This window comes from Salmo salar, chromosome ssa11 (assembly GCF_905237065.1).
Source record: "Salmo salar chromosome ssa11, Ssal_v3.1, whole genome shotgun sequence".
Taxonomy (NCBI): Eukaryota; Metazoa; Chordata; class Actinopteri; order Salmoniformes; family Salmonidae; genus Salmo; species Salmo salar.
The window spans coordinates 61942262-61950967 of NC_059452.1; the positions used below are offsets into that span (position 1 = coordinate 61942262).

The window sequence follows — 8706 nt, forward strand, 5'->3', positions numbered from 1 at the left end:
ACTTAGAATATTGCAAAATGTGCTTTCACCAAAAAGCTATTTTAAAATCGGACATCGAGTGCATAGAGGAGTTCTGTATCTATAATTCTTAAAATAATTGTTATGCTTTTTGTGAACGTTTATCGTGAGTAATTTAGTAAATTGTTAGCAAATTCCCCGGAAGTTTGTGGGGGGTATGCTAGTTCTGAACATCACATGCTAATGTAAAAAGCTGTTTTTTGATATAAATATGAACTTGATTGAACAAAACATGCATGTATTGTATAACATAATGTCCTAGGTGTGTCATCTGATGAAGATCATCAAAGGTTAGTGCTGCATTTAGCTGTCTTCTGGGTTAACCTCTTGCATCTAGATGTTCCGCTAGCGGAACGCCTCGCCAATATCCAATGATAGGGCGTGGCGCGAATTACAAATTCCTCAAAAATACAACAACTTCAATTTTTCAAACATATGACTATTTTACACCATTTTAAAAGACAAGACTCTCCATTATCTAACCACATTGTCCGATTTCAAAAAGGCTTTACAACGAAAGCAAAACATTAGATTATGTCAGTAGAGTACTCAGCCAGAAATAATCCCACACCCATTTTTCAAGCTAGCATATAATGTCACAAAAACCAAAACCACAGCTAAATGCAGCACTAACCTTTGATGATCTTCATCAGATGAGACTCCTAGGACATTATGTTATACAATACATGCATGTTTTGTTCAATCAAGTTCATATTTATATCAAAAACCAGCTTTTTACATTAGCATGTGACGTTCAGAACTAGCATACCCACCGAAAACTTCCGGTGAATTTACTAAATTACTCACAATAAACGTTCACAAAAAACATAAATTAATTTAAGAATTATAGATACAGAACTCCTTTATGCAATCGCGGTGTCCGATTTTAAAATAGCTTTTCGGTGAAAGCTATTTTAGCCGGCCATCACAGGCTAGCTATTTTGACACCCACCAAGTTTGGCACTCACTCAAAATATTCCATTACTGTAATTCTAAGCATGTCAAACGCTGTTTAAAATTAATTTTTATGCGATTTTTCTCGTAAAATAGCGATAATATTCTGACCGGGAGACGTTGTTTTCGTTCAAAGACTGAAAGAAGAAAATGGTGTCTTCATGTGCACGCGCGCCCAGTCTCATTGTTCTCAGATCGACCACTATCCAAATCCCCTACTGTTTTTCACCCAGGGACTGCAGAGTCATCATTCCTCGTTCTGGCGCCTTCTGAGAGCCTATGGGAGCCTTAGAAAATGTCACGTTACAGCAGAGATCCTCTGTTTTCGATAAAGAGGCTGTAGAAGGCCAAGAAATGGTCAGAGAGGGCACTTCCTGTATAGAATCTTCTCAGGTTTTGGCCTGCCATATGAGTTCTGTTATACTCACAGACACCATTCAAACAGTTTTAGAAACTTTAGGGTGTTATCTATCCAAATCAAACAATTATATGCATATTCTAGTTTCTGGGCAGGAGTAATAACCAGATTAAATCGGGTACGTTTTTTATCCGGCCGTAAATATACTGCCCCCTATCGTAAACAGGTTAACCTCTCGTGTAGGTGGGACACTACCGTCCCACCCACAGTTCACACTATTCAACAGCCAGTGAAAAATCAGAGCGCCAAATTCAAAACAACAAAATGTCATAATTCAAAGTTCTCAAACATTCGACTATTTTACACCATTTTAAAAAGGTACACTTTTCCCTAATGTAACCACATTGTCCGATTTCAAAAAGGCTTTACGGCGAAAGCATAAAGTTAGATTGTGTTAGGACAGGTACAACACAAGAAAAACCACATAGCCATTTTCCAAGCAGGAGAGGGGTCACAAATACCAGAACTTCAGCTAAAATTAAGCACTAACCTTTGACGATCTTCATCAGATGACACTCCTAAGACTCAATGTTAGACAATACATGTATGTTTTGTTCGATAAAGTTCATATTTATATCCAAAAACAGCATTTTACATTGGCACGTGATGTTCAGAAAATATTTTGCCTCCAATACTGCAGGTGAACCAGCACAACAATTTACAAAAATTCTCATCATAAACGTTGATAAAATATTAAACTGTTATTCAAAGAATTATAGATAACCATCTCCTTTATGCAACCGCTGTGACAGATTTCAAAAAAGCTTCACGGGGAAAGCACACTTTGCAATAATCTGAGTACGGCGCTCAGAAACATACACCAGGCAATACAGATACCCGCCATTTTGGAGTCATCTAAAATCATAAATAGCATTATAAATATTCACTTACCTTTGATGATCTTCATCAGAAGGCACTTCCAGGAATCCCAGGTCCACAATAAATGTTGTTTTGTTCGATAAAGTCCATAATTTATGTCCAAATACCTCCTTGTTGTTTGCGCGTTCAGTAAGCTACTCCAAATATAGGAAGTGCGCCCAAAATTTCACAATGAAAAGTCAAATAAAAGTTCTATTTACGTTTGTTGAAACATGTCAAATGTTGTATAGCATCAATCTTTAGGTCCTTTTTAACATAAAACTTCAATAATATTCCAACCGGACGATTCCAATGTCTTGAAAAATGTTTTGGAACACAGCTACCTCATCACGTGAATGCGCACCACAAAACTCATGTCATTTTCTGAGTCACCAACTTCCCGGCCTTCTTGTTCGCTCTCTGTTCACTGCAAAATCCTGAAACTAGGTTCTAAAGACTGTTGACATCTAGTGGAAGCCTAAGGAAGTGCAAAATGAACCCTAAGTCACTGTGTGTTAGATAGACAATGACTTGAAAAGACTACAAGCTCCAGATTTCCCACTTCCTGGTTGGATTTTTCTCAGGTTTTTGCCTGCTATATGACATAATATGACATCATTCAAACAGTTTTAGAAACTTCAGTGTGTTTTCTATCCAAATCTACTAATAATGTGCATATTCAAGTTCCTGAGTTGACTGTGCCTTTGGCCAATAGAACAGATGGTAAAGGCGGGTTACCCACTCGCTGACAAATTCTCACAAGGCACCCCGATCTCAGCCCCCTATATTTCTGTCTTTTCTTCATGCGAATGACTGGGATTTGTGCCTGGTCTCGGAATAGTAGTATATCCTTCGCGTCAGACTCATTAAAGAAAAAATATCTTTGTCCAGTTCGAGCTGATTAATCGCTATTCTGATATCCAGAATCTCTTTTCGGTCATAAGAGACGATAGCAGCAACATTATGTACAAAATAAGTAACAAACAATTTGAAAAAAAACACAATAGCACAGTTGGTTAGGAGACCGTAAAACAGCGGCCATCCCCTCCGGCGCCATTATCACAGATCAGTGATTCGTATTTCCTGCAACTTTCAGAAGAAGCAGCGACACGGGACAGCCCGTCTCATCGGTGTGTGTGCGATGCACTCATGTCTACCACTGTAGCCGTTCGCGATGCAAATGAGAACTGTCTTCTGATAGATGGACAATGTCTTTCGTAAAAACCATCTCATTAACTAGAAAATAGCTTGAGAGCAAACACCTGAAAAGGGGCTGGTGCCATCAAATGAAAAAGGTTAGTACAGGAAAACGTTAGTCTGCAGCACTGCAAATAAAAACATTTTAGCATTCCTTGCCGTACCTGCAACAAGTTGCGACAGCACAGCGAATGTATTTGAACAGCAAACGCAATCACACAAACTGAGACACACACCTGCAGAAATGTCCACCGTACACTAAGAGCCAAAATAACCTCGCAAAAAAGAAAACTAATCTCTTGAATGCAAATAAACATTTAATCATCTTTTGCAGCACAAGGCAAAATCTGAGACTGAGCCTGAGGGATGTTATCATCTTCAGAGGTGGAGATATTTCAATGCAGAGCAAGCCCCAACAATTACAGTTCAAGTCGCAAGTTTACATACACTTAGGTTGGAGTCATTAAACTCGTTTTTCAACCACTCCACAAATCTCTTGTTAACAAACTATAGTTTTGGAAAGTCAGTTAGGACATCTACTTTGCATGACAAGTAATTTTTACAACAATTGTTTACAGACTGATTATTTCACTGTATCACAATTCCAGTGGGTCAGAAGTTTACATTCACTGAGTTGACTGTGCCTTTAAACAGCTTTCCAGAAAATGATGTCATAGCTTTAGAAGCTTCTGATAGGCTAATTCACATCATTTGAGTCAATTGGATGTGTACCTGTGGATGTATTGCAAGGCCTACCTTCAAACTCAGTGCCTCTTTATAAGACCTCAGAAAAATAATTGTTGACCTCCACAAGTCTGGTTCATCCTTAGGAGCAATTTCCAAAAGCTTGAAGGTACCACGTTCATCTGTACAAACAATGGTATGCAAGTATAAACACCATGGGACCACGCAGTCATCAAACCGCTCAGGAAGGAGACGCGTTCTGTCTCCTAGAGATGAACGTACTTTGGATCGAAAGGTGCAAATCAATCTCAGAACAGCAGCAAAGGACCTTGTGAAGATCCTGGAGGAAACCGGTACAAAAGTATCTATATCCACAGTAAAACAAGTCCTATATCGACATAACCTGAAAGGCCGCTCAGTTAGGAAGACTATGGTTTACAACTGCACATGGGGACAAAGATTGTAACTTTTGGAGAAATGTCCTCTGGTCTGATGAAACAAAAATATAACTCACCATCCATTATGTAAAAATAGAACTGTTTGGCCATAATGACCATTGTTCTGTTTGAAGGAAAAAGGGGGAGGCTTGCAAGCCAAAGAACACCATCCCAACCGTGAAGCACGAGGGTGGCAGCATCATGTTGTGGGCGTGCTTTGCTGCAGGAGGGACTGGAGCACTTCACAAAATAGATGGCTTCATAAGGGAGGATAATTATGTGGATATATTGAAGCAACATCTCAAGACATCAGTCAGGAAGTTAAAGCTTGGTCGCAAATGGGTCTTCCAAATGGACAATTACCCCAAGCATACTTCCAAAGTTGTGGCAAAATGGCTTAAGGACAACAAAGTCAAGGTATTGGAATGGCCATCACAAAGCCCTGACCTCAATCCTGTAGAAAATTTGTGGGCAGAACTGAAAAAGCGTGTGCGAGCAAGGAGGCCTACCTCCTGACTCAGTTACACCAGCTCTGTCAGGTGGAATGGGCCAAAATTCACCCTACTTATTGTGGGAAGCTTGTGGAAGGCTACCCGAAACGTTTGACCCAAGATAAACAATTTAAAGGCAATGCTACCAAATACTAATTCAGTGTATGTAAACTTGAAAGAAATAGAAGCTGAAATACATGAAATCATTCTCTCTACTATTATTCTGACATTTCACATTATTAAAATAGAGTGGTGATCCTAACTGACCTAATACCAGGAATTTTGACTAGGATTAAATGTCAGGAATTGTGAAAAAACTGAGTTTTAATGTAATTGGCTAAGGTGAATGTAAACTTCCGACTTCAACTGTACATTAGCCTAAACAGGACTTAGACAAGCTCATCTCCCCACTGAACACACTAGACACCCACCTAGTTTGGAGGGCACAAGGACTTAGTGTTCCTTCTTATCACCTCCCAGCAGAACTTTGCAGAACTTCGTAATGCCAATCTGTAACCAGAGCCTATCGCTAAAAACAAGGTAGGGCATTTCTCCAGGTAAAGGAGCATCTTGGATTTCTAAATACAAAAAAGAGAAAATGGGTTTAGGAAAGTCTACGCAAGCGTACCAGACAGAGGAAAGAGTGGCACACACTAAAGGACAAAGTTTAGGGGGGGGGGGGTGACAGAGTTATATTTGTTAAGATTAAAGTTTGAGTCTGCCTGGCACTCTGTCCTTGACTAGGCTACTTACACTCTTTCCTCTGATAAACTGGAGTCATTATCGAGAAATAAGCGTCTGTGGGCTCTGATTTGTAATAACCTTGGTCTCCGTTGCAGTGTTTCATGATAAATTAATTATCAAGCAAAACAAAAGGTTAGTGAGGAGAAGAGACAGCGCTGTTCCGCTCTAGTAATAGACTGATTAAAAACAGAGGCTAATGAGGAGGAACACAATACCGTGGCTGTCTGAGTACAGACTGAAGGATTGCATCTGGTTTCAGGTTGACAGAGCAAATAATAGTTCACTTGCCGATACACAATTGCATTTGGCTCTTCTTCATTGAATTATTCACTTGGGGAGAAATATACTGAACAAAAATATAAATGCAACATGTAAAGTGTAAAGTGTTGGTCCCATGTTTCATGAGCTGAAATAAAAGATCCCAGCAATGTTCCATATGCACAAAAAGCTTATTTCTCTAAATGTTGTGAACAAATATGTTTACATCCCTGTTAATGAGAATTTCTCCTTTGCTAAGAAAACCCATCCACCTGACATGTGTGTCATATCAAGAAGCTGATTAAACAGCATGATCATGACACAGGTGCACCTTGTACAATAAAAGGTCACTAAAATGTACAGTTTTGTCACAACACAATGATGTCTTAAGTTGAGGGAGCATGCAATTGGCATACTGACTGCAGGAACATCCACCAGAGCTATTGCCAGATAATTTAATGTTAATTTCTCTACCATAAAACACCTCCAATATAATTTTAGAGAAATTGGCAGTGCATCCAGTACATACCACGCCAGCCCAGGACCTCAACATCCAGCTTCTTCACCTGCGGGATTGTCTGAGACCAGCCACCAGGACAGCTGATGAAACTGAGGAGTATTTCTGTCTGTAATAAAGCCATTCTGATTGGCTGGGGCATGGCTGCGCCCCTGCCCATGTAACAGTGTAGATTCCGTCCCTCTCTTCGCCCCAACCTGGGCTCGAACCAGGGACCCTTGCACACAATAACTGACACCCCTTTTGTGGCGCGTTACCCATCGCGCCACAAAAGCCACGGCCCTTGCAACGCAAGGGGAAACCCTACTTCAGGTCTCAGAGCGAGTGACGTCACCGATTGAAACGCTATTAGCGCGCACCACCGCTAACTAACTAGCCATTTCACATCGGTTACACCCAGTCATGTGAAATCCATAGATTAGGGCCTAATTTATTTAAATTGACTGATTTCCTTATGAACTGTAACTCAGCAAAATCGTTGCATTTATATTTTTGTTCAGTATATATTGACGGGTTTCCTTAGAAGTGGGGAGCTGTCATGTTATCCATGTTCAATTTGATGCTCATCTCCCAAACATTGAATCTTCTTATATTGCAAAGCGTCTTTGGAGAAGCACCTACCTAGGTAGTATAGGCCTATATAACCTTATTTTCTCAACATATGGTGAGTACTAACTGTTTTATAAGACCACCAGGCATTTTGTAGGCTAAGGCATATTTGCCTTATCTTGTTTAAATTCAATTCATGTGCATCAACAAGTCCCATATATCAGTGGCTGAGTTCAAATTTCACATTTGACCAGTCACTTTGTAGAGACGTATTGCTCCCTCTGCCTTAGGTGCACCTACACTAATGAAAACCTGTCAAAACCCAACCCTTCAACTTAAATGAACAAATAATCCGCTCACACAAGCGAGGGGAAGTCGTTTGTAATTAAAAGCATGACTGTACCATTAACAGCCACTATAAATAGTACCAATAGCAGGCCTACAGTGAGCAGTGGTCAGGCCCGCTTGCCACCAAGGCAGATTAGCAATATAGCCTTCTCGTTTAATAATGCGCTCAAGGGCCATAACTACACCCATCCCTGCTTCATTAAAAAGGATCTCCTTTTTAATTATCATTACGGAGCACAACTTCACATTGTACAAGTGCTCTCTTGCAGCTGTGATGCAGTAATGACACCCACCCACCCAAGAACAGCATGGACGAACCGTTATGAGATGTGTGTTATGATGAGTGGTAAAAGTGAGTCATGTTCTCCACTTTCACCACCGGAAAGAGGGAAATGTAGAATCATGGACGAATAACTTACGCTCAAGAATCTGTCCGAACATGTCAGACAGGCTAGAAAAGGGGACCAACATGTTCTAATTATAGCCTTAAATGCATTACTATGTACATGTCTAACAGTCGTCTGAACCACAGGCTGCAACTTTGAACGATATTGGACTATGGTGTAAAAAAAAAAAAAAGTGGATAAATGTCATCCGGTGCTCACCTTTCCGTCGTGGTAGTTTATGTGAAGTCAAGGCGAAGAAATGATCACGATGGTGGCGCGTGTCACAACACGAGGCGTAAGCGAATTCAACCAATTCGTGGACTGCTGCAATGATCGGCTGTTGCCGTTCTCAACATGTAACAACTTCAAACAGTTGTTTAGTATTCCGTTTGGAGATCATGCAGACTAGTCCAGAAGTAGGCTAGGCTAAATCTGTTTCCTTACTTTATACTGTGTTGGCCGACTTCATGGATTTCAAATAGGCATGTGAACCATTAGGCTAAATATGTTGAATGAAGTATTTCTCATGTCAGACAGTCGAGCTCTGTTAATAGAATGTGATTCTTGTTCATGGCTATACACTGCTTTGTGATATGAAGGCGGAGCTACTCCTTAGTTCAAAGCCAACAGGGAACACAAATTGAAATCACTCCTCCTATGACGCGTTCGAGGTTCAGCCCCAGCAGCCATTGTACATCAAGGGGGTGTGTGGCGTTTGACAGAATGCTTCGAACACACCGACAGTGTCTTTACATTTTGGTACATCAGAATTACATTCATTTCCAATTAAACTCTGCGTTTGCCTTGCAGCATTGCTTTGCAGAGGCAGTTGCAGTGCATTCGGTGT

The 8706-nt window shown here is 40.4% G+C and overlaps 1 protein-coding gene across 2 annotated transcripts in view; it reads right to left on the reverse strand.

Moving 5' to 3' along the window:
* Positions 1–8452, reverse strand: part of LOC106562882 (LIM domain transcription factor LMO4.1) — a 34351-nt gene extending 25899 nt beyond the window's left edge. Inside the window, exons 1-2 of one of the 2 annotated variants that reach the window (XM_014127954.2) lie at positions 8079–8452; positions 5489–5635 (exon numbers count right to left, since the gene is read on the reverse strand). The gene's annotated coding sequence lies outside the window, so the exon portion shown is untranslated. The remainder of the gene's footprint in view (positions 1–5488; positions 5636–8078) is intronic. The other variant, XM_014127953.2, reaches the window with a different exon arrangement.
* Positions 8453–8706: the final 254 nt, after the last annotated feature.